Source organism: Leptinotarsa decemlineata, unplaced genomic scaffold (assembly GCF_025532065.1).
Source record: "Leptinotarsa decemlineata unplaced genomic scaffold, Ldec_3_MD MMD2_tig00026336_RagTag_RagTag, whole genome shotgun sequence".
In the NCBI taxonomy this organism is placed as follows: Eukaryota; Metazoa; Arthropoda; class Insecta; order Coleoptera; family Chrysomelidae; genus Leptinotarsa; species Leptinotarsa decemlineata.
Genome location: NW_027412692.1, coordinates 4584624 through 4611449, shown reverse-complemented (window position 1 = coordinate 4611449; position 26826 = coordinate 4584624). Strand labels below are relative to the sequence as shown.

The 26826-nt window shown below is 35.9% G+C and overlaps 1 long non-coding RNA gene across 1 annotated transcript in view; it reads left to right on the top strand.

Moving 5' to 3' along the window:
• Nucleotides 1-1150: 1150 nt before the first annotated feature.
• The window catches only part of LOC141485800 (uncharacterized), a 78388-nt gene continuing 52712 nt past the window's right edge, over nt 1151-26826 (top strand). The window contains exon 1 of the long non-coding RNA XR_012467470.1: nt 1151-1417. This is a non-coding gene — a long non-coding RNA (uncharacterized lncRNA). The remainder of the gene's footprint in view (nt 1418-26826) is intronic.

Sequence of the window (26826 nt, the reverse complement as noted above, 5' to 3'; positions counted from 1 at the left end):
ACATCTCAAATGTTCACTTCTTTCTCGAATTTGTATGTACCATCGAGCAGGACAGGTAATTCGTGTTATCTTTAGACTAAACAGTACCTGACTGAAAATAATAGAAAGTGCAAACAAAAGAAAGAAATATATTCTATTGTAAGTGAGGAATTGGGAAGGGTGCATAAAAAACATATCTATTTGATCCAGTTGTGTCGTCATTGGATATAAATTGTGCTCCTTCAATTGCTGCACTGGTTGAGTTGGTTCCGAATAAGGTAATTTCCAGTTCATAAGTCTATAATATTGTTTTCTGTAGGAGAGTTTGATGGTTGGGTTCTCCAACTCACACTGTCGACATAAAAACTTGGCATGTACCTGTTTCGAGAATTTAAAGCACCCCTCATTTATTCTGTGGTCGATCTCTATGACATGTTGAGCAGCAATGGTATTTCTGGTCTATGAAATACAATATGTTCTTTGTAGCAAGGTATTATAGTCCGTTCAGTTTGACCAATATTCTTTTATGGCAATCCTCACAGTGTTTTTATGTAACGGTGTCATTTAGCTTGCTCTGTTTGTTTATCTGTTTGGGTCGAATTTAGTAATTGAAGTTTGACCCCCTCCGCAATTAACGGATACAATACAATACAATTAAAAAATATATATCATTGTAAATCCAAGATGGCTGCAGCTACAAAATGGCGGATTACATATTACCTTGTAAAACTGTGGCACTCAAAAAACTAAACAGAATGAGAATAATTACTACATCATAACTACCGTAATCTGGGGTGAAGTCGGACAGTAGGGGCTAAGGCGGACAGAAGCACGTTTTTCTATAATTTTTTTCAAGGACATCTCGCCGTTGTGCCAAATCGCACTGGACCTGTCTAGATACGTGAGTAGACATCAAAACACATTGGTGGATGGTCGTGGCGACTGTAATTTCCTCCGGTCGCGTACAAATCGGCTTCTATTTCGTATTGCGTTTTATGTTGTTTTTTTAACTAGTGAAAACAAACTATTGTCCACAGGAAAGGTTTACATATACAACATTTGTTTTACCACTGAAATGTTAACTGATTTATTGATAATATTTGGCGATAAAATGATAATAATACCACCTTTCGTTTTTTGAAAAATAATTGAAATAAAAAATATTGTCCACAGGTGAGGTAAAGGCGGACACTTTGATGAGGAATTACAAAAAGAAGATAGGCGTAAGTTTCATGAATTATGATGAAACAAATTTACAGAGAGCACTAGACGATGTGAAAAAAGGCAAGAAAAGTTTGAGACAAGCATCAGAATATTATAAAATTCCTAAATCTACACTCCACGACAAAATTAAGAAAAAAAGAAGGAAAACATAGCGACCAAACTGTATTTTCGGCAGAAGAAGAAAGGTTGTTAGTAGAAGGCATAATCAAATTTGGTGAGTGGAGCTTTCCATTGACTCGCAGATATTTAAGATGTAAAAAATTACCTTGATAGAAGAGGAAAGAAAATAAAAACTTTTAAAGACAATTTACCTGGAGTTGAATGCTTCTATATTTTTTTTTAAAGACATAACATATCAACCGAATGATTAGAACCGAATTTTGCTTTCCAGGAAATAAATGAATTATCCGTAAATAAAATTATATGTAACATAAAATCGAATGCTAAAGGTTGTGATGATATAAACATCAAATTAATTAAAATGTTGGCCCCATATTGTGCAATATATCACCCATATAGTGAATTTTTGTTTAACCCATAGTGTATTTCCAGCGATGTTGGGGAGAGCAGTGGTGAGAGTATTGCCCAAAAAAACTAATCCAACCGAATATAAGGATCTGCGTGCAATTAGTGTCTTACCCACTTTATCAAAAATTTTTGAACGAGCAGTTGAAGAGCAGCTGAGAAATCATCTCTCTCGGTTTTCTCTACTTCCCGAAGTACAATCTGGGTTTCGCAAAGGTCATAGCTGCGCCACTGCTCTGCTGCACATCGTGGACGACGTTATTAGGGCTACAGATGAGGGTCTTTGTTCTGTACTTGTGCTTCTTGATTTTAGTCGAGCTTTTGACACTCTAAACTATGATTTACTTCTCGCCATTTTAAACTATATGGGATTATCGGGTAGTGCTATCAGACTTCTTGAATGTTACATCAAAAACAGGGAACAAAAAGTGTGCCAGGGTGGAATCTATTCAAACTATCTAAAACTTGAGTCAGGTGTGCCACAGGGTTCAATATTGGGTCCACTATTGTTTACAATTTATTCATCAAACATGTTGCGTAGTCTAGAACACTGTAAATTTCACCTTTATGCTGTTGACACTCAACTCTATTACAGCTTTCTCCCTCAAGATGTAGAAAACGCATGTACGCTTATCAACAATGATCTCGAGTCATTTGTTGAGTTAGCAAGAGAGCACTGTCTACTACTAAATGCCACTAAATCGAATATCATACTTTTCGGATTAAAAAAGAATCGCCAGAAAACAAGTGAATCTCTAACAATCACGATTGATAATGTTCCTTTACAACCTACAAATGAATGCAAAAATCTTGGAGTTATAATCTACTCTGACTTGCGGTTTGAGAAACATATAAACAAACAAATACAACTGGCATATTCTTCGTTGAAACTTGTTTATGGACACAGACACATACTCACGAAGCAGACGAAAACAACTTTCTGTGATGCACTGGTTTTATCGCGCTTCAACTACTCGGATACTTTATATGGGCCATGTTTAACCAAACAGTATGCTCAGAAAATACAGAAAGTACAAAACTCGTGTCTACGGTTCATTCACGGAATTAGGAAATATCAAAGAATATCCCATAAGTTACGGGATACGGGGTGGATCACAATGGAAAATAGACGGATATTGAATACTGCTAATTTATATAACAAAATTATACAAACCAAAACGCCGCCTTATCTGTACAGCAAAATCACTTTTCGTACTGATGTTCACAATCTGAACATCAGATTTGAGGGTACTCCTACCCCACTTAGTTTTAAAACTGAATTTCTCAAGCGATCTTTTAGCTATAATATTTGCCAAGTGATCAATCTGTTACCAAAAGAAATAAGAAATTCAGAACTTTCTGTTTTACGGAAAAGATTCAAACTACTTCTGTTCGAAAGCCAACTTTAAATATAAACTGCCCAACCCTATACACTTTTCATCATTATGAGACCAGAATAAGTCTTAGTAATGGACGTCCTCGCCAGTATCCAAATAGATATTGGAACAATCCCACCTTTTTTTTTTATTTCATGTATTACTTTTTTTTGTTTCAGCTTAGGTAGAATCTTTTTGAGGTTGAGTGGAAGAACAACTCAGTAGCACTTGTGCTAACTAAGTTGAACTTCGCCTTTTGTTATGTCAGCAACTAGCTCTCTAATTTATTTGAATATTTGTATGTAACTACAGCTGGGTAACAATAAAGACGATTATTATTATTATTATATTAGCTCAAAACATTGAAAGATGCAGGGCTAATATTACCAAAGACACTATAAGAGAATATTTTGGAAATTTAGAATCGACATTGGAAAATGTTGAGCCTACCCATATAGTAAACTATGACGAGACGAATCTCACGGACGACCCAGGGAGGCAAAAAGTTATATGCCGTCGTGGGTCTAAGAGGGTAGAAGTTATACAGGATTCCAGCAAATCAAGCACCTTAATTATGATGGCAATTACTGCATCCGGACATCTACTGCCCCCATATGTGATATACAAAGCTGTCCACTTATATCCAACCTGGATAGAAGGTGGACCACAGGGAACAATATACAACCGAACTAAAAGCGGTTGGTTTGATGGCCCAACCTTTGAAGACTGGTTTGACAAAATTATCCTTCCTTATTCCAAAAATCTTCCCGGAAGGAAGGTGCTCATTGGAGACAACCTCGCTAGCCATGTTTCAATGCATGTTCTGGAATGCTGCGAACAATATAACATCTAATTTGTGTTGCTTCCACCTAACGCCACCCATCTTCTGAAACCCTTAGATGTTGCTTTTTTCGCCCCTATGAAAAAGCATGGCGTGCCATATTGCTACAATGGAAAATAAAGAATAGAGGAACTATCCTGAAGTCGGAGTTTCCACGGCTTCTTGATGAAGCTATTAAGTAGATTGAAAATTTAGAAAACAATATAAGATCCGGGTTCAGAGCTTACGGGATTATCCCATTTAATAGTGACGTTGTGTTAAAAAAAAACCAGATGTGGATGAAGGCGAAGAAGCGGCTCGAACAGAAAGTGCGAATCACTGGACCGAAACTTTACAAGAATTTTTAAAAGAGACTAGGTCAGTTATAACTGAAGAAACACGGCCAAAGCGGGGAAAGAAATTAAAAGTATTGCCCGGTAAAGGGGTTAGAAAAGAAGATCTGGAACCTTCAACTAGCCGTCCTCTTGAGGATGACAATAGTGACGTTGAAAGCAGTAGTGATAAAGGGAACAAGACTGATACAGATGATAATGATCTACAGCTTGAGGATGTGACTGAAGAATCCCACCAAGATCATTTTGAGACAGGTGACTGTGATACTAATGATACTATACAAACGGGTACTTTTTTATTAGTTAAATGGATGCTTCTCTGAGATAATTGAGAATGAGACGACTGATAATTTGTATTATGTCAATTTTCTAAGGATGCAAAACACTGATAATATGGCGCTCTATTTTATTTATCCAAATATTAAAGATATGTATTTAGTAGATTACACTCAAATTTTTAAAATTCTTACAAATGTGAAATTTTTGAGGCGCGATAGGTTCCAATTCCCCATTTTGAAAAATATGAAAATATTCGAATTGTATAAGGTTTATATTTTGTTTTTGTTTCGTGTTATATGTAGGTAGTTTTATTTTCCGAGAAGGCAGTGCAATTCGAAATGAATAAGTTCAGAATAAGTATGAAATTTATGTTTTATTTTTACTTGTGTTATTTTCCTAAAATAGATTAGATTCTTATTTAAAAATGCGTTTTTCTTTCTTGTGGATTACTATAAATTATTATTTTTCACTTTTTGTGTCCGCCTACGCCCCATTTTAGGGATAAAGATGACTTCTGATGCAAAATAAATAGGTGTCCATGTTCACCCCACACGTAGGGGCGAAGGCGGACAGCATTTAACCGAAAAAAAAGTACTGGGGGTAATATTTTTTTGCATATTTTTATATCGTATCATATTCTGGAGATTTAGGGCTTCCTTCATTATTTTTTTCAAACTTTTTGCTCTAAAGGGGTTCGAGTTATTGGCAAAAAAGACCAAAAATTATCCGACTTCACCCCAGATTACGGTACCTTTTTTTTCAATAAAACCGTTTAACATACAGAGAATTTTTAACCTATTTTTATTGGATTCAAGTTTGATACGTTGTCAAAAACCTAAATATTTTATGAAGCCGCAAACTTTCCAACGTTGAAGTCGATAACACATCAAGTTGGATCACCAAATTAATCGTAAATATATGTATTTTTTTTTTTTGGGAAAGAGAGTTTTAAGTTTTCTATTTCTCCATCTTGATACAAAAAATGTAGAATCTTCCAAAGAAAAGAAGGAAGCAATCAATTTCAAAAGAAGTAAGACTATACATAAATGTGTAGATCATGCGAAAAAGTAACATTCAGACAAAAACTTTGAAAAAAGCCCTCCTGAAACAGCTACATTCATATAAACATTGAATTACACGAATTTTTTTTTTGAAACAAACACATTTATATGAAGACTGAATTATACAAAAAAACACTTAGTAGAGAAGAGTGTTTTTTTTGTATAATTCAGCGTTCATATAGCTGTTTCAGGGGGGCTTTTTTTTCAATTCATGTTTGAAAGTAATTTATTTGCATGATCTAAAAATATAACCCTTTCAATTATTGTTTATATTTGGGGTCTGGAAAACAATCAATCTTTCATTTACCGAAATATCTCGCTACCTCCGGTACATTATGCGAATGAATAAAAATGAATAATTATCTCGTACTGGATTTAGATATTTTCAAAGGAGATTACGAATGGGTTTGCAAATTAATTTTCCGAATAACGTGAACAAGTAATGAGAAAAATTATTACTTCTGTGCCTTCGCAAATGAATTCATTTCGTCGTACGCCGCAAACCATTTTCGAAATAATGAGAGCAAAATCGCCGTTTTCCACGATAAACAGGATTAATTTTGAATTTTATGGCAACGGTGAAACAAACTCATCGTAAACTGTGAAACTATTCCAGACAATCTTACTCTAGTGAATGAAAATAATAATTCTTTTGAACTACCAACTTATGGAAGGCAGGACGATACTATCTAATGCCTTTTAAAACTAGACGAACTTCATCTCAATTCCCATCCGAGGTAATAATAGTGATAGTGATAATTCGGCAAGGTGGTGAGAAATAAATCAATAATTTGCCTACTGACAGTTAATAACTGGTCGCTGACATTATTTGCAGAATCTGAATCACAAAATCTTCTCAATATATGACTGTGAGAACTTCCAAAGAAAATCGACCTGTAGCTTCAAGTTTCTTTAAAAAAAAATAAAATATCGTTTTCAGAAGATTCCAATAATATTCTGTAGGTTTGGACAGAAATCTGCTCATCTCAAATCAGGTCAGTGGACTCAGGTCATTCTTGGCCCCAAAAAATGAGTTGCATTCCTCGTAGAATTGGTACCATTTCAGTAGAAGCGCTTCTTGAAGCAAGAGCCGAATCGATCCCTCTACGAAACCCTTTTTCACTTGGAAGGATCGATCGCAGCTTGAGAAATGGTTCTTTTGGAGATTCTGTGAAACGTGTTCTTTCTTACGAATCAGTAGAGAGTTGTCCTAAAAATCTAGAGAAGAAAATTAGATTGGATAATTAAGGAAACACTTGTTACATGAATAGCATTTTACAAGTGTTGTTCATGACGAAGAATTTCAAGAATGAAGTTTTAATAATGAACGAGAACGAGAATGTTTCCTGCTTATTCATCAAATTCAAACAACTGTTCATGCAGCTGCAGTTTCGTAAGAAGGTATCATCTTTCCCTCCAACCGATTTCCTGGAGTCTTTGAAGTCCACTAAATACTCGTTAGGACAACAAGAGGATTGTTCTGAATTCTTGGGGTTCTTGTTGAATACTCTTCGTGAGCAAAACAATAGCAAAATCAATACTCCCAGCCGCTCTGGACTGAATGATTCCGTACAACCCATCTCGTCTTGTGTTTGTAAATCTTTTGCTGGAAAAATCCTCACTTGTTTACTTTGTGGTAAATGTTCAAGAAGAACTGAAAACTTATGTGAATTTCTGGAACTTCATCTAGCTTTTCCTAATACGACTAATTACCAGTCCGTACAAAGCTTATTGTTAAATCATCTGAAAATAAAACTTTTAACAGGCGATGATCGACTGTATTGTCAAACATGCGCCAAACTAACTGACTGTTATAATGAAACAAGTATAGCTGAGGCACCAGTCAATCTAATAATAACACTGATGATTTTCAAACCAAGACTCAACCTCTAACGGAAGCAAGAAACTCTTTGGAAGGTTCGAAATAGATGAACATTTCAACCTAGCAGACCACTGTTATAATATTCATGCAGTCATTGTTCACTGTGGTTCTGGCGTTGAATGTGGTCATTATTACGCCTTGGTCAAAGAAGAAACGGCCTGGTATAAGTTTGACGATAGTCGTGTCACGAAGTGTTCTGGTGATGCATTGAATTTATTGGAGCCTCTGGAGACACCCTACATTTTGTTTTATGAGAGAGAGGACATTGTTAGATCAAGATCTTAAGATGATGTGGTGCTGCAGGTTTTTCCGGGTTTTCCTGCAGCTGAAAAAGCAAATGCGCCACTGGAATCAATGAAGTCGCCCCGGAGCGCCAATTAATTTTCATTGTTGTATTTATTTTATTTTTATCGTTGTTTTAACATATTGTAATAAGTTTAACAAACTCATAAAACATGGTTGTAATTCTAGTACAAGCAATAGAATCAGGTCTGGTATTCACCATTTAGTACATAAAACATTCTTCAGCGTCATTGGTGTTTAGCCTTCCATTGGACTTTTTCCTACATTACAACCCGTCATTCCAAACTGTCCTAGGACTTAGTTTCGGGTTTGACCTCATTATCAAGTATCAAACAGAGATGAGAAGTTTGAAAACTCGGTTATATCAGGAGTTTTCAGGTAAGATGTAAGGACAGGTAGTTGGTAGTTGGGCGAACCAGGATGCCAACTTTAAAATTCACCACTGAAAATTCTAGAGGTTTTTAAACATAAATTCAAGAAAGAAGACCTACATAAATCGATTTGCTCAATAATAATAATAATAATAATAAATCAACTTTTTTCATCAAAAATAAATTAGATGAACAGGCGGATTATCAGCATGAGGTGTTTTTCAAATCAAATACAAAAGTATTCAATAAAAAAGTATGATAATAACAAGTTCAGAATAGAAGATAAATTAACCAATACAATAATAAACACAATAAGCTTGATTAAAATGAATAATAAGGTTTATGCAAAAATCGACATACAGAGCACCAATTACCAGGATTTAAGAAGAAGTTTCAATCGTTTTTTAAATGTCATTACCGTGTAAAGTCTGAAGTCACTGGGCAGCTTATTATACAGTTTAGCGGAAATATAGGAAAAACTACGAGTAAAAAGTGCCGAGTTGTGTTTGGGAGTGACCAAGACAGAGCCATTTCGAGTATAATAGTTGTTAGTCTGGGAAAAACTAACCAGTCTATTATATAAATAATCAGGTTTATTTGTTAATAGTAATTTATGTATATTTGTGAGGATATGTAGAGTGCGTAGTTTTTGAAGCCTTAACCATCCGGAATCATCAAACCTACTACTGATGTGATCAAATTTACGTATACCGAAGGAAAATCTCTAACAAGAGTTTTGAATTCTTTGGAGGCGAAGAGAGTCGTATTGAGTAAGTGCAGGTCCATATATGCAATCGCAATATGATAATTTAGAAAAAATTAAAGTTTCGCAAAGCTTAAGTTTGAGTTGTGTAGAAAGAATATCTCTATTGGGAAAAATTTGTCTGAGAATGTTTAAGATGTTTTACAAAGATGACTGATATGTTTGGAAAATCTCAAATCGGAGTCAATCCACAAACCCAAGTTTTTGCATTCAGACGTGAAAAGCAAGGCAACATCACTTATGTGGATCTTGATGAGGTTGGAAATCAGGCTCCTTTTAGATTTGGTTCCAAATAATATATATGATGATTTTTTAGCATTCAATTTCAAGATACGTCCGCACGAGATGTTATACAGTGAATTGAGATCTCTATTTATCAGTTCTTGTGCTTTCAGGTTGCCTTCCGGAGAAGATGAGTAAATTTGACTGTCATCAGCGTTGCGATGGATATTGCAAAATTTAATACATTTGTAAAAATCTGAGATATAGATGTTAAATAAGAGAGGTCCAAGAATGGAACCTTGTGGAACTCTGAATTTGGTGTTCAGAACTGCAGATTTTAAGTGATCAAGGCTGATACACTGAGTTCGGTGTTCCAAAAAGCTTTCAATAAGATCTACGGCACATTTATCCAAACCAAAGTGATTTAGTTTATTGCATAAAAGACTGCCGTCTAAGGTATCAAAAGCTTTACTAAAGTCTATCGGTAGCTTCGAAAATATCCGTTATGGAGAGGAAGTCGTACTATGTTGAGAACAAAACCCAGACTGAACGCTAGTTATGATATTGTACGAAGTAATGAATTCAATCAACTAATCTTTGAGAATCAGTTTAAGCGTTTTAGATAGGGGAGGTAAAATACTAAGATCAGAGTAATGTGTCGGAGAGTTACACTTGGCCAAGGGAATCACAAGTGCATGTTTCCAAAGGGAAGGAAAACACGAGGAAGTGATACACGAATTCAGTATAAAGGTCATGTATTCCAAGAGATGTGTTTCCACCAAACGAATCATTCGAAGTGAGATACTGTCCGAACCTACAACCTGATTTTATTTAAAAACTTCTGTAAAAATGAAGGGGTATATATTTCTGGTTTTTAATTGATTTGTTGATTTCCATGGCTTCCAACGAATTCATTTTCTTCCGTTTATTACATATGTATAGAATTTTGAGGTTATCTTTATTCATCTTGTGTTTTGATTCTTGAAGATGATTATAGATTTTTTGTCCAAACAGACGTGTTCCCGCAACCTTATGTAAAAATTTCTACCGGTTTGGCCTGTATATACTGCAGAGCATTCGCCACACTCTATTCTATATATATACACATATATATATATATATATATATATATATATATATATATATATATATATATATATATAAATGATTTTTTCATATTATCTCGTTTGGGTTTTGCATTAAACAGGGTTCTTCCTAAATTATTATTACTTATGAAATACTTGACTATATTGTGTTCTCGGCAGTTTGGGTATAATTTACTCTTAAGTGTAAGTTTTACCTGATATTGAATGTGTTTTTCCGGTAGATATTGAATTGAAAACCGTTATTGACTATTGTTTTGTTTGATTTCTGCTGTGAACCTAATTTTATTATGCAGACTATTGAGAAAGTTCAGAAATTTAATAAATTGTCTGTTTGAACCATCAAAACCAACTAGTACGTCATCAACATATCTGAACCAAAACACAATATGTTTCTGGGAAAGGGGATTATTAAGAATGCGGGCATTTTCTAGTGAGTCCATGACAATGTATGCCAGAATGGGACGACTTATGCCAGAATGGGACGACTTTTGCCAGAACTGAACTTACCTTCAAATGTACCTCTAATTTTTGCATGAAAATTGCAAATGCAGTGTTTTGATATCAAATATAAGTTTGTTGCAGAATCTATTGAATCTCAGTTTTTATTCATATTTATTTATTTATAAATATATGCAGTTTTCTTTATGCTAATTACTCTACTTGTTTGGTAGAGTTTGGTAGTAATTTTCTAGAGAATACTTTTGATTTGAGTTCGTGTTAAAGAAAATCAATTGCCAATTTTTGGGACGAAGTCGCTGTTCTTCAACTTTTTCATGGTGAGGTAGGTATCAAACCATGTTTTTCGACATTGTCCCTACTAATTCGTATTAGATGTTTGGTTTGTTATAAATAAAAAATTAAAATTTTCATCAATTCCATAATCCAAAATTATTGTACATCGCAACAATACGTACCTTTGCTTCTGTTTGCAATGAGTTTATAAACGCCGCGCGCCGATGGTGATACCCTTTTATGAAAAGCGGACGTTGTGCCACATTTGTTCGCTTTCGAAACGAATCTTTATTCATGGGACATTATCCCTGTCCTAATCCTCACTCCCGATAACAATATCAACAGGATTAAAAAGTATTGATACAGTTCCATGTTGGAAATAATTCTGCCGGACGTTAGCATGCTTTTCCACATCATGATATCATTTTGACAAAGGGGTGTTTTTGGTATCTGACTGAATATGTTAGCCGGTCAGAAGTCTACAAATCTATTTTTAAATATTATTGTCGAGCGTTAGTTATATGAATTCTTTTTATTGATCGCTTCATAACCAAAATAGTAGTCATATGATTAATATAAAATCGGTTGTTCTGCTGCAACTAAATGCTGGATAATTTGTTATATCAAAATTATTTTTTAAAAATGGAGGACTATGTCACCAAGTACATTTCGGAGATGTTTTTCATATAAAATTGCTGTGCAGCTAAACCTGGGACATCTCCAACAGACTTCAAATAAAAATGTGTTGTTTTACTGGAAAAGTCGTCGATCTTCACGAAGTGGTGTCAATGTTGGAGGTGAGATTTGAAAGATGTAGGCCATTGTTTTTCAGTCCGAGGTTATCTGAGACTTGAAGCAGCTACTGATGACTTATCGTATCGATGGCTTTAGAAAGATCCATGAAATCGCATATGAATGAGTTAATTATCTTCATAATGTTGCATACTTTTTGAATCGGTCCTAGAATTATGGATTATGGAATTATGGATTATACTTAATGGGAACTGGGGCGTGAATGGTTCAATGATATATTCTGAGAGTAATTTCGAAGTCTCGGCTCTTATGCCATCTATCTCAGGAGACTTTATGGGGTTTGGCTCGTCAATGACATTTTTCATTTCAGATGCGTTAGTGGGTTCTAGAAAAAATAAGTTCAGAGTAGATGTTCTTAGGGCAACATAATGATGTTTCTTAATTTTATCTACCAATGAAATGTTCCATATGTCATCAAGTTGCAACTAGAATTTATGATTGAATCCATTTTTTGAGCAATAATAGTTGAGTTTATATTTTTTATTAGATTGGTGAATTTGTTTTTGTAACGCTTTCAGTTATCATCATGAGGATTATTCACCAATAATTTATATACATTGTTTTTTGTGCCGACCGACTTCAATGATCCTTCAGTCATTCAAGGAGCTATTGGTATATATTTTTCACTTTCACATAATTTATATTATATGTGATGGAATCGGCCAATATTTGATGAAAATTCATAACGTATTCAAGGAATACTGTGAGATTTTCACTACCAGTTTTCTAAAAACGTTTCGCTAGAAAATAGCTTCTTCAGGCGTATCTATACTAAATGAAATCTACATGTCCAATGCTTTATACAGTGCATTTCTTTAATGTCCTCCCCTTTTATTTTTTTAAATCCAAATTTGGGATAATGAAATTAATGCATGAATACTTTATTTTGAAGTAAAATTGACAGATGAAACTTTCAAGATGGCGACTGGACGCCATCTGGAAAAAACATTGAATGTAAAGGGGGGGTCTTGTGACACATCTTGTGACACAATATCTTCACCTACTACAAAATGGCGGACTACGCTAGGACTATACAATCCGTCTTTCAGGCGAAGGTGTATGCTATCTTGCAGTGTGCAAGGCTTATTAAATTGAGACCTCAAAGAAATGAGCGGATCAATATTTTAACAGAAAGCAAGAGTGCACTAGGGGCTCTGACAAACCCGAAGGTGACATCAAAACTGGTTTGGGAATGCCATGAAGAACTGAATGAACTTGTAAACAGGAACAAATTAACTTTATACTGGGTGCAATGGCATTCAGGAATCACAGGTAATGATAAAGCTGATGAATGCGCTAGACACGGATCATCAACTTCATATATAGGTCCTGAACCAGCTCTGGGGGTACCAAAATCATTGGTACGAAACCAGATTGGGACATGGACCAATAAGAAGCACACAAAGTACTGGACAAAAGCACCTGGCAACAAATACAGTAGAACCTTCATTAGGGAACCGTTTGAGAAAAGAACCGAAGAACTACTTCAATATAGTAGGGATCGGCTCGGAATAATTACAGGGTTACTAACCGGTCATTGTCTGTTTAGAGGACACCTTAATAAAATAGGGCTGTACAACGGAGACCTCAGCTGCAGATTATGCAACAAAGGGGTAGAAACAGCTCCACACATCTTATGCGAATGTGAGGTACTGAATCACACGAGGCAGGTGATATATGGACGTACGAAATTACGTCCAGAAGAATATGATGCACATCCAACACGGAACCTGTACAAACTAGTAGAGGGAACGGGACTGATAGAATGGGTGTCATGAGAAGATGTGAGAATAAACGCAACAAGCCCATTGTTTTCTGGAGACTTGGACAGAATGGACAAGTCAGACAGCTTCCAAGGTATAAAAAAAAATTAAAGTAATCAATTTTGAACGTAGTAACTCTATACATAGATGTGTATATCATGCAAAGGAGTAACTTTCAGACACAAACTAGAAGAAAAAGCCATCGTGAAACAGCTACTTCCATATAAACATTGAATTACACGAAATAAAAATTATTTCGAAACCGATACTTATAGAAAAACACTTTCCACTACTCAGTTTGTATTCTAAATATTCGTTATGGAAATCAGATATCATTCACAGGATTTCTACACAGTATACAAAATACAAGGTAAAAGTTTCACTCATATGTCATCCTCACTGGTAGACATCGATATTTTGCTGTAAGACAGTTGCCCTAAGACTGAAAGTTACTTCTTTGAATGATCTACACATCCATGTATAGAGTTACTTCTGTATCTGTAGAGTAGGGAGGGTGAGTGTAAGCCCACGCACTTAGGCCACATGTGACCCATTGTACATCCTCCCGAGGAGTTGTCCTCCTAGGTCGTCGTCCATCCTGTCCTTTCCAGGAAGGTGGACAGGTCGCTGGGAGACATCTCCTTTATATTGGCAGGTGTAGGCCTAGACTCGCCGAACACACACTCTCTTATTGACGATAACTCCGGGCACTCGCACAGGACATGCCTGACAGTCTCATCTTCCTGTTCACACATCCTGCATAGATGTGTGTCCACTAGCCCCATATTATGTAGGTGTTTCCTTAGCTGACAGTGGCCAGTCAGAAATCCTACTGTAAGACGTAGATTTTTCCTGGTCATCGCCAGATATTTCTTCGGCGCCAGCTTCCCAAGGTCGTCCAAGGTGATCCTGGCAAGATTACATTCTTTGATTTCATCCCATCTCTTTAAAGATTGAGCATGGGTGTAACATTTGACTAGTTCCACAATTGTCGAAGTCATCAGGCCGTGGGTCCACTGGGGCCTGAAATTCTTAGTCCAGCCGCTTCCTTGGCTAAAGAGTCGGCAATACGATTACCTTTACTCCTGTCGTGCCCTTTAACCCACCTCAGGATAATGTTATTATCTACCGAGGCTTTGGCTAAATCTTGGTGACACTCTAGTGCTAGCTTTGAAGTAAGATGGTGTCTGTTCAAGGCTAATAGTGCTTGTCTGCTATCAGTGCAGATTGTTATGTTTTTGCCAGAAATTCTTTTCTTGGTTATTTCTTTTGTGGCGATTGAGATACCAGCCAGTTCTGTTTGGACCACGCTGGTATTACTTCCCATTCCCCACTTAATCCTTAGGCTTAGTGATCTGGAGTACACTCCATATCCTGAGCCTTCTTTGGTTTTTGAGCCATCTGTATAAATCCGTATTGCATTTGTAGCATCTAACTCTGTGTTCTGCTTAATTTGTATTTTATAGGGTTTATTAAACACAAACCTGGGTTCAATTGCATCACTGGTTGCCTGCAGAAGAGGTTGCGCAGTAAACGCTTCCCGCCATAGGCTCAGCCTCAATCGACCCATTCCTACTTTTAGGTTTACACCAGCCGTGTGCAATCGTACCATGGCCATTAACGCAACCTCCTTAACGTACAGAACCAGAGGGGTCAGACCCGTGATTAATTCCATTGCCGCGGTTGGTGTTGTTCTCATTGCTCCTGTGATGTTTAAACAAGCCAGTCGCTGTATTTGATATAATTTTTGGATGGCCGTTGCTTGTAGAACTTTCGGTCCCCATGCAATGGCTCCATACGTTAACATAGGTCTTATTATTGCAGTGTAGATCCAGGCGACTACACGGGGTGAAAGACCCCATGCGCGTCCCACTGTCCTCCGACATTGCTCATAAGTCACGTATGCTCTTTTTACTCTACTCTGTAGATGAGAGTTCCATTATAGAGTTACTTATTTTCAAATTGATTACTCATTTCCTTTCTTTGGAAGATTCCCTCACCTTTTTTTGTATCAAGATGGAGTAGTAGAAAGCCAAAAACTTTCTTTCCCAAAAATTAATCACTCCTAAAAATATAACCCCTTCAATTCAAATAAGATTCCTCTTGGCTGGGGTTAAATCAAATAGGTAAATGAATGTCATTACGATGTCATCGATGCCATGAGCAGATCAAGCTTATTCCGTGACATAAAAATTGTAATTCATGAATGAATTGTGTGTATTTTCTATAATGTTATCCAATTTGGTACTGAAGAGCCTTAGGGGAAGTGTCTTACTGCGAAACATCGATGTATATTAGTGAGGATGACAGTGTTCCATGTAAGTGCAAATTTGTTACCATTCATTCAAAGTAGAACTCATGTGAATGATATCTGATTTTATTCCACTGAGTAGAGAAAAGTATTTTCTTTATAATTCAGTGTTCATATAGAAGTATTTGTTTCGAAAGATTTTTTTTCTTTCGTGTTTATATGAAAGTAGCTATTTCAGTTGGACTTTCTTTCAGTTTGTTTCTGAAAGTTACTTCTTTGCATGATCTACACAGCCATGTATTGAGTTACTTATTTTCAAATTGATTACTTCCTTCTTTTTTTTGGAAGATTCCCTCATCCTTTTTTGTATCAAGATGAAGTAGTAGAAAGCCAAAAACTTTCTTTCCCAAAAATTAAAAACTAATTTATGATAAAAATGATTTTTTTAGTAAAATCTAATAGCTACTTTGAAACATTATGGATACGTTAAAATGATCAAAACCTTATAACTATGTTGGAATATTCTAAATTGATTGGTTTAATTGGTAAGTGAATTGCAAATATTAGGTAAGCTTGTTATTGAGTGTTTTTGTTAACTTTCGATTAAGAAGTGTACTGTATCCAAGTTGTACAATGAATTTTTTGAATATTCTTTTGATCATATTCAGTGAATAGTGCGAAGTAAGATGTGTTTTGAATGTTTCGGGTGAGTGATTGAATATTTTAGATGATAGGTAAGTGTAGTTTCATGTTACCTTATTTCTTTTAGTTTGTATTCTTTGGACATGTTCATTTTCTTTATGCCTTGTTTCATATTTGTGATTGATTTTTTTGAGTTCAGATTTGTTTTTATCGACGTATTTGGTTGATTGATTAATTGATTTCTAAATATCACTATCAATTCCGTAAAAATCTAGGGCCTTCGGCTGGATCAAAGTTTTGAAATTTTTGCGTTTAACGCTGTGTATCTTGTTGATAACATTGAAACAGAAATAATTTTCGGGAGAACTGATCTGCGCAAAGGGAAGAGGATGATTAGGGAACAGTAATCTCTTTACAAAAGTTTCAACACAATCCTGATGAATCATCCTGTACTTTGATAAATAGTGGCCACCTTCTGATGGGGAACTCATCCCCCTTATCACTTTCATAGTGTCACGTCAGGCAGATGCGAATTTCCCTTTCCAATTTCCCCCGCACGTAAACAATTCGAAATTCCGAATAGAGCGTCATTCATACTATGATAATGAATTTCGTGAAGTATGATTACTATTAATCTGGCAGTTTTTATCAAGCATTCTCAACAATAGAATCGGGCACGTGTAACAGTGGACTAGTTTTATATCTGCATCTGCCTGTGGCAGATGTGCACGCGACACACTGCCCCACAGGGGAAATTACACCCTTTATGCAAACAATCGAATGGAAAGGGGTTGGCTTATCAACGGTGGTTATTAGTTGACAGTTTGTCGATCGGAACCGTGAAATTTTTTGATGAACGGGGACTGAAAATTTGAGTATTGTGAGAGTCGAGGTGTACTAAAAAAATTATCATCATGCTTAGTTCATTTCAAGTCTACGTTGATTCAATAAAATCTCGAGACCACGAGCCATGGGATATTATTCTGAATTATTATATACCTACGGAAGAAGTTTTGAAAATTATGCAGTTGCACGCATTTTGAACGATTGAGCTTGGAGTAAATACAGATGAACAGGGTGTATCTCAAATTATGTCATCAAATGAAGAACATGGACAATAAGTTATGATTTGATCACCATATCACCCGAAAATAAAAAAATGCATATATATCCTGTTGGAAGATTGCTCGTGTTCAGGCTATTCCCAAACAGGGCAAGGAAAATCTTCCAAATAAATATAGACTAGTCGCTTTGCTATCAGTTATATGAAAAATCATAGAGAAAGTCGTGAACCACCATATCCTCAAATATTCGGAAGGCTTCCACATCTTGGCTTTCCGAAACAAAGAACAACAGGCAACCGTGTATCGGATGTCACCCATGTTTGGAATAACGCAATCAAGAAACATGGAGAATGAAGAGCTGTTGCGCTTGATATTTCTAAGGCCTTCAACCGTGTGTGGCATGATGGTTTGCTGGCCAAACTTCGATGCTATAGATTGTCTGATCATTTTTGTGTATGTCTCTTCAGCTTTCTAAAAGAACGTTTCCTGGAAGTGGCCGTCGATGGATATCTCTCGAATACTCTCACCATCAACGCTGGTGTTCCCCAGGGATCCATATTGTCTCCAACCTTTTTTTTAATTGCATATCAACGACTTATTGGGAAAAACCAAGAATTCAATATATTACTTTGCTGACGACAGCACACTTGTCTCGTCATTCCATTTGGATTCTGGGACATCGGCTATGGAGGCAAATCTTCCCCGGCAGCAGTAGGTTGCATATCTTAATGTGGATCTAGAAGTGATTTCGAATTGGGGTGAAAGTAACCAGGTTCAATTCAATGCCACAAAAATCCAGGCATCGGTTTTCTCCAAGAAGATAAATGTCTCTGAACCGGATATAATAATGTCAGGTCAGACAATTCCGCTTTCTGCTTCGATCAGTTTGTTGGGGGTTAAAATGGACACCCTTAGCACAATCATGTCACTGGAATTGCAAAGGCTGCTTCTCAAAAGTTCGGAACTTTTGATGCTTTATAAAACTCGGATCTGACCTTCTTTGGGGTACTGCTCTCATGTATGGAGCTCTGCCCCCAAACATACACTGAAGTTGCTGGATTCCATTCAGAAATTAACCATCCGCCTGATTGGAGACGCGAACATCACGTGCAACCTTGGTAGCCTGTAATATCGAAGAAAGGTTGGAGATTTGTTTCTCTTTTATAAATACTTTCACGGGAAGTGTTCAAGTTACTTGGCACTTTTGATTCTACAAGGAGCGGTATATATCAGAAATACGCGAGGGACTGTGGCTGCTCATCGTTTTGAGGTTCAACTCAGTATACCTCTAACTTCAGTGTTTGAGGACACTTTCATCTGGAGAACTGCGTTTATGTATAATAAACTTCCTGAGAACGTTTTTTCAAATGAATTTAATCTCCAATGTGAATCGCTACTTCCGCGCAGGCACCGCTCTGAGAGAGTCCTAAAGGATTTTCCCGTAGTGCTTGTGTTTTGTCCTTTTTTGAACTATAAATTGAAAATCCTGTTGTGTTATATTTTAGTTATCCCGCACTTCAATCATTGTGACGTAGTCTATGTATCATGTAATTGATAGTTATGATATAAGAAGAGTTCAAAACGTTCTCAAAATTTTTGTTCGAGAATGATATATGGATTATAGCGTCTTATGTGTATTTCGCATGAATTAAAGAATCCTGGATAGTATGTTCAATCGTCAAAAGCATAATATGACATGTTTTTTAACTAAATTTTTAAAAATAAAATCCATCAATATTTATATCAAAAAGTTCGATTTTGGATAGATGTGCATCATTTGAACTTACGACGGATCTTCTTCCTATAATATAGCGACTCTTGGCGTTTTCTTATAACGCATTCAAATTCAGATATGAACGATTCTTATTCAGTCAACAATGTTTGTTGCCTGTAAGATTATGAAATTTTACTTATCAACCATAGGTGAATTTATATTTAACTTTTCTTTTCATGTGTGTGTATGTATTTATTGGCTTTTCAAAAGGGGCGTGGAAGAATTGACTGCATAGTCTAACGGTTCTCCTTTTGTTTACCTTCATTAGATATTTTTGTATCGAAAAGTTACTCTGTATTATATTGATTTGATTTGATTTTCTATATTGGTAAATAATAAATGTATTATTATCATTATCATTTTTTCCCATAGTATGCGCTGGTCAGGCCCTATTTCCCGAAGCCCTAATACATTCGGGAGGGCGCGCCAGTATTATCAAGCAACGACCACTCCCCACACCGTGGAGTAACTGATCATTCCGAGGTGATCTTAGCCTCCATCTTGTGTATACGCCGTTCAATATTCCGAATCGCAGGTCCGGGATTTCGACCTTCCGATTCAGAAAGCAATTGGACGACGCTATACACGCCAGGTGTCAGCCTCTTCTGTTAGAACACTACGAACCTCCGCATCCAAACAAACCAGTTCTCCAGCGGCGCTAACGGGTGGTAGAACTGAGAATTGTCAATTCTACCACTTCGTTAGCAGGCTGGAAAGCAACTATATAGCCCTGCCGCCGAATATAGGTTACGTATTCTCTAAGATTTCGGGAGGAAAAGGCGGCATGCTCCGGATGTATGTCACACCACAGCGCAGGCATTCCCGCCATGTACCCTCTTCGAGCGGGCTCCCTACTCTCGTAGCAATGCATAAGGCTATCTCTCAGCTAATGCGTCCACTTAAAACGTCCGTTGTTATTGCCAGGGTTGTCATCGGTAAGCAAATCATCATTATGGGCCCCACTACCTTGCCTCTGGCCCCTTCGAGCGGGTCGATTGTGGGGCCCCTTCCTTGATTACCAGGAACCAAGTTTTGTGTCTCCCGGGTGGTTGCCCTGTGGACCCACGGCCGGTACCGGAGGAAGGATAGTGTTTATAATATGTTTTTTCGTTAACCAGCTGTCGCACCATTACGAACGAAAACCCTTAGAAGTCGAAACTTGTGCGAGCTAAGGACAAACGAGGTCTTACTTTTCAACGTGTGATTCCTAACACGAGAAAGACCGCGACCAGTAAAGCTTTATTTTTGAAGTTTATAACTTCTATTTATTATATGCGAGCGCTTTCGACAGCTGGTCGTGCTATCATCTTCTTGACTATACTTAACGCAAGTAGAGCCAAGAAGATGATACTGAAAATAAAGGAAAATTAGTTGTATCAGTCAAAAAAAATATGTATATATGTATATAGAATAGTAGTTTTTCGGAGATTCGGTCTGATTAGAATAAATATTTACTCTTTTTAGCTGCCCGAGCTTTCGCTAATGTTTATTAGCTTTATCGAGGGCTGTAATATAAAAAGGACATAATAAATATATATATATATATATATATATATATATATATATATATATAATAACGGATAAAACAGAATACCTGTGCTATGTGAGAATATTCAATTTGGAAATTTCAATTTTGAAAGAAGTCTTCAACATCAAAATGACAACTTTTTGACATTGAATAATGTGAAATACTTCTTCAAATTTTTTATTATCGTTTATTATGGTGATTTATACTGTGTTAATATTATATATATATATATATATATATATATACTGATGGTGCAGTAAGTACACCAAGGACGATTACCTACGGGATTCCCCAAGGTACGGTCTTAGGCCCTCTTCTTTTCACCATCTATATAGACACCCTATTGAAAATGACCTCTGAAGGAACTATTCTGAGCTTTGCAGATGACACAGCAGTATTTTATAGTGACGATACATGGCAACAACTGAAAGCGAAGGCGGAAAAAGATTTCAACAATATTAATAAATGGTTTTTATACAATAAACTTACTTTGAATGCGGAAAAGACCAAATACTTACCCTTCACCTCCTATACTAACAATTTGCCGAATATGGGGCCATTGAATATAAACCAGAATATATCAATATATATCAGAAGCCAGCTCCATTAAATACCTCGGTATAAAAAGTATAAAAATTGACCGACATTTGAAATGGGATTTACATATATCGTATCTCACAAATAAACTTCGAGGATTCATATCAAGATTCAAACTCTTGAAAGAATACCTTGATATCACTCAGAGGCTATATCACGCTCAAGGAGCAATCTTGCGATTGTTTCTTCAGTGATGCCATTGTTTATTTATGCAGCTCTCAAGCACTACTGATATAAACTTATGTATTCAATATTGTAATTTTCTGATAAATAAACATTATTATTACATATATATATATATACATATATATATATATATATATATATATATATATATATATATATATATATATATATATATATATATATAAATATATATATGCTAGTTATTCATGTAGACGATAGGAAATGAGTGACGATAGGAAATCAGTGACATATGTACCGGGAAGGATAGTAATTAAATATTTTCAAATTTCATTAGCAAAGGTGTCTGATAAAAGTTATTTGAAAACTGAACGTAGGTAACGTTGAAGAAAGAAGCAGATGACCTGTCAAACGAGGTATTACCATACCCCTTATCATATTCAACATTTCAGGGCAACCAAAGTGGTTGAAAAGATGGTCAAAATAATTTTCTCCTCAAAATGTCATTTTTTCTTCTGACTGTCAGTTATGAAAGTTCATCGTTTTTATCAGCTACCCTGTATTATATTTGTATGTGAGAACGACTTTGACAATTAAAAAGTTTGAGATTTGTGATGTCGTCCGACTTCCAACTTCTTCCATTTGTTTTTTCAAGAGGATGCTCCTCGTTTCACAACATTCATTACCATTTCATTCTATTCCGAGTGTTTTGTTTATGAATACTCGAGTTACTCATTAGCACGAGTGACTACGGGGAACTTCTGTATTCAACTGAGCGAAGTTGACTTCCTCAACGTATCCCTTCCAACAAACGTTTTAACAGTAAACAAAAGTCTACCTGCACTTTGTACCTGAATTCATATCGAGTTACCGAGATAATTGCATCTGTCATGAAACCCGAATCCATTTTCCTAAACTATTGCAGAGTACTCTACGAAGTAGTTCAGAAGTTGAACTTTCCTAATTGAAGCTATGTTGGAGTTGCCGAAAGGTCAGCTCAAATTCCATAGAAATGGAACAATTATGTGGAATTTCAGGAAATCATTCGAAAAATGAACAGCAACAGAAAATGCACTTATAACTCTGTATAATAAAAGAAAATTATGTCCAGGAGCCGAATAAGAATTACCTTGTAACTCTGATTCATAATTTCCTTCATCCATCCAAAAATCAATTTGAATTCATATGAAGTATTTACTTGTGATGCACTGTTTGGAACCTTTGGTGTAGTACCACCAAACTGTTATTTTAACATCTCGACACGTGTTTCGATCACCAAGTGATCATCTTCAAGAGGAAGATCAAACTAATCATACACACGAAGCTATCCCTAGTTATATTATAGATCCTGTTTCAGGTACCTGCATCACCAATTTTACAATTTGCCTCATCTACTTGTAATAAATTAATTTTACAATGTGTCCTTATGTAATAGTAAGGTGAATCTAATAATTGAAATATTATAAGCTAAATAAATTTCACAATTTGCCTCATCTACTAGTCTTAAATTCATTTTACAATGTGTCCTTATGTTTATCAGTTGAAAGGGTAAGGGAGCCAGGTTCGAACCTGAACGAAACGAAGACGATTGTTCGGTTGTCCTTCTGTAATGTCAGATAAATCTAATTAATAAAATATTATTCTAACAAGCTATATACTATTAGGGATTGGTCCACTATCATTATTCATAATATTATTATGTTTACTTATTTCTACATTCTCATAGGCATCTAGATGCCTGTCGATATTAACTTGTCTAACTAATCTTAATGAACTGAAGTCTATGGGATGGTTTTTTTGCAAAATATGATGGGCGACTGCTGATTGTTCAGGTCTTCCATATTTTAAGTGTGATAAGTGTTCCTTATATCTTATTTTGATAGATCTTCTTGTCTGTCCATAATATTTTGCATCACAATCCTTACATTTAATTTCGTAAATTCCAAACTTCTCCGAATTCTCGACTTTGTCTTTTGGACTTCCTAAAATACTCTGTAGTGTATGACTTGTTTCGACAACCACCTTCATACCTAGTTTCTTGAAAATCTTTCCAAAGTTCTCCGTATATTGATGGTATGGAACTGAGATATATTTGTCTTGGTTTTTGTCTTTTCTAAAAGTTGAGATTTCTTTCATTCTTAACCGAAATTTTTGCTTTCTTATTATGTCATCTACAATACCCCTTGAGAAACCGTTAGTGGATGCTATTTCCTGTATTGTACGTTTTTCTTTTGTGAACCTCTCATGTGAAAAGTCAAAAGACGATGCAGTATAAAATTCAACCCAGCCCGTTTATGCTGTCCACAGAGATGTGAACTGTCAGGAATATACCTGTACGTGCTTGTTTCTTTTCTAAATACATCGTCAAGAAATGGAAGTAGTCCTTTATTTTCTAACTCATACGTGAATTTTATTGATGAAAATCTAGTATTTAAAAAGGAAACAAAGTTCTCAATGTTCGATTTTTTGTTATCGAATATCGTGAATATATCATACACATACCTTAGCCACATCCTGGGAAAATACTTTGACTTTCCTTTGGTTTCCATTTGGATCTCCCACCTACCAAATAGCAAAGTGGCTAGCTTTGTGAGTATGTTTGTGAGTTTGATCTTCATCTTGAAGATGATCACTTGGTGATTGAAACACGTGTCGAGGTATTGAAATAACGGTTTGGTGCTGGGAAAAAACCTCCAGTAATATTCATATGAAAAATTAGTTGTTTTGGCATCAGTCATTCAGTCATTTAAGTAGCAAGAGTTCCACTGGTTTGAAGTATTGAAACTGTGGAGGCACAAGTTGGTCGCCGATAAGCGAATTAATGTCATTACGTACTGTCATCGATGACATGAGTAGATTCAACTCTTGTTTGAAGGTGGTAGATTCAGTTCTTTCGTGACGCACAGTGGTGAATTTAAATATGAATTGAGTGCTTCATCTTATAATGTTACTCAAAGCAATGCTGAAAAGGCAAAAAGGCAAGTGTCTTATTTCGAAACATCGGATGTCTACTATTGAGGATGACAGTGTTCCATGTAAGTGAAATTTTATCTCTTTTATTTACTATATTGTGTAGCAATCCTGTGATCTGATTCAATTCCATAATGAATATTTGGAATACGAACCGAATAGAGAAAAGTGTTTTCGTGTAATTAAGTGTTCATCTGAAAGTAGCTGTTTCGAAAGTATTTTTCTTTTCTGTGATTCAATGTTTATATAAAAGTAGATGTTTTGAGAGGGCTTTTTCTTCCAGTCTGTTTCTGGAAGTAACTTTTTTGCATGATCTACACATCTTTGAATACAGTTAATTTTTTGAAATTGATTGCTTTTCTTGTATAAGGATGGGTAAGTAAAAAATATTCATTACATTTCGTGCACATGAGGTGCTACGGAAATATACAAAATTCAAGGAAGAAACAAACAAGTTCCTAGTGAATCTATAATGGTCTGGGCTTCCAAATTGGCAAATCCACTCAGGATGTCACGATGAATTTAGTCAATGAAGTCATTTCCAATCTCGATAGAGGTGAAAAAACGATAAGTGTTCTATTCCGACTTGTCACGAGTTTTCGACACTGTTGATCACGATTTACTTTTGAGCAAGTTGTTTTGTCTAGGAATTCATCTCTGGATTGGTTGAGATCTTATCTGGATTGCAGAACGCAAACTGTAAGGGTTAAACTGAAGGCTGGAACCTGCCACTCCAGAACCTGTGTCTTTCCCATCGGTGTTCCCCAGGGTAGCGTCCTAGGACCTATTATCTTTCTTTTACTCGTAGATGACCTCAACAACAGTAATTGTCAACATTGTACAGTGCAATTTGCCGACGATTCTTCGTTCACTCTGAAGTCCTCGGATCATGAGGGATTGTCGTGTCAGGCCAATCAAGCAGTTGCTAATATGCAAAAATATTATTCTCAAATTGTTATCATGGTCAATCGGTAGGCTGAAACATCTGTCTACCGGTGGCTCTTAAATTGAAATCAATATGGGAGTGATCAAAAATTACTTATCTATTTAGTTTTTGGTTTTCATGGAATTATTTTCCAGCAGCTTGATTGCATATATATATATATATATATATATATGTTCTCACCTGTTCTCTGTTTTTTTAGCACCCACGGATTTGAATGAATAATGACCATCAATTCCATCTCATTATGCTTATGTATGATGGAGCTTAATGATTATCTGGAGAATCGCTCCCTTTCAATAAATAATGTCCATAAACGTATTGTCTCCAAAACCCATATTCTGAATACGACCCCTGTGATCGATCAATTCATTCGAATATAATTCTGGCCTAATTTGATCTCTGAGGAATCGAAATCTTTCACGAAGAGTAATTTTATCGTCGATTCTGTCGACCAGGGATCATCCATTTTCGTGTCATTCCCGCTAGTACTTCGTCAAACTCAACAAAAAATCCCGAGGCGTTTCTAGAAATCTCCCTAATATTTGTTGTGCAATATGAATCGTAGATGATGGATGTGTCACTGACAGCGCCCTTAGGCTCCACGAACCGGGTGAGTTTCGGTGAATGCTGATATTCTGGGATTTTTCCGTTCGACTTTAAGTAGGGAGTTTATGAATCATACATTCGATAAGCCTCTTGGGACAGGCCAAACTTTTTTACAAATCCCCGGAATGAAATACGGTTTTTCCGATATTAGGTTGGTTTGGGAACGGCATCGATTTGATACTCTTGGAATGAATAAGTGATGTGAAAAGGGTTGTGTATCATCATGAGTTTTTGGAGCCGTATAAGGGAATTAGATGGGTTTATTATTATAATATTTATTGAAATATAATGTCAAAAGTCGTGATAAAAAACAATAAAATGAAGGAAAGTGAGGAGAAAGAAGTATATTGCTATGAATTTTTGATTAGAGATATACATGCTGATTCAAATATAATGGGCATAATTGATGATTTGTCATTATTTGAGAGAGGAAATCGTTCGAATATACAAACTGGTAGCATATTTTGTCTTCATTAAAATAATTGTATGTGAAATATTTCTCTGCAGATATGATAGAGTTCCTGTTCTATTTTTCCATGAGGTTTTTTTTTGGGTGTCTAACGTTCCTCAATCTGAAAAAATAAAAGTTAGATCAGTAGAGAATCCGCTGAAGTGTTGTAAAGGACAAACTGAAAAGTTGACACCAAAAAGTTGCTGCTTAATACAAACTACTAAAAAGTCCACTTAGGCAACAACTTGTATTCATAAATTTTGCATACCAGTGAAAAAATT